This window comes from Mastomys coucha, unplaced genomic scaffold (assembly GCF_008632895.1).
Source record: "Mastomys coucha isolate ucsf_1 unplaced genomic scaffold, UCSF_Mcou_1 pScaffold17, whole genome shotgun sequence".
In the NCBI taxonomy this organism is placed as follows: domain Eukaryota; kingdom Metazoa; phylum Chordata; class Mammalia; order Rodentia; family Muridae; genus Mastomys; species Mastomys coucha.
In genome coordinates, this window is record NW_022196899.1 from 29843651 (window position 1) to 29844359 (window position 709).

The 709-nt window shown below is 38.5% G+C and overlaps 1 protein-coding gene across 1 annotated transcript in view; it reads right to left on the reverse strand.

The window, feature by feature from the left end:
* Positions 1–709, reverse strand: part of LOC116095100 (pyroglutamylated RF-amide peptide receptor) — a 79555-nt gene that overhangs the window by 37497 nt on the left and 41349 nt on the right. The window lies entirely within an intron of this gene.

The window sequence follows — 709 nt, forward strand, 5'->3', positions numbered from 1 at the left end:
GGAAAGCTATTTTATCTCATTTGAAAGATTTCCAGTGAGGGAACTGAGGTCATACAGACTTCTGAAGTGCTCTTGAGATGGGTAATCATTACAGATGAGGGATGCAGAGAAGTATCTCAGTAGTATAAAAAGCCACTCAACCCTGTGTTCCTCAAAGCATTGCACATGCCACATGGGTGATCCAACGATGATGGCCACCAACCAGACCACATCTGTAAAAATGCAATAACCATCAGAATGAGGTACAGTGGAGACATGCTTCACCTATAGGTGCTCCATCTTCAGTGTTCCTTACAATACAGTACCAGCTAAATTTTTATAACAAAAATACTGTTTCTGTTATTTTACATGGCATATTAGTTAAATGCACTACCTTTGATGATCCTATCAGCTGTGTAGTAATTATAAATTCAGACCATTGTGAATGAAGCATCTTAAGAATTTTAAAGACTCAATGATAATTACTAAGAAAAAAAAGATGATTAATCTATTACCATGGTGGACGTTAGGATATTGCTTCAAATTCACCATTTTGTTTCAGATATGTTGTATTCATCATGTCTTACTGAGTCAGGGACAATGATGGCAAGCTAAGCATCTGGAACTGCCTGAAGAGAGTGGAATGCGCCTGAAAGAAATCTTCACTGCTCTCAGGCACTTGCAAGCTCTATGCAAATGATATGAAAACCTCAGCACAGCACTCAGAGCT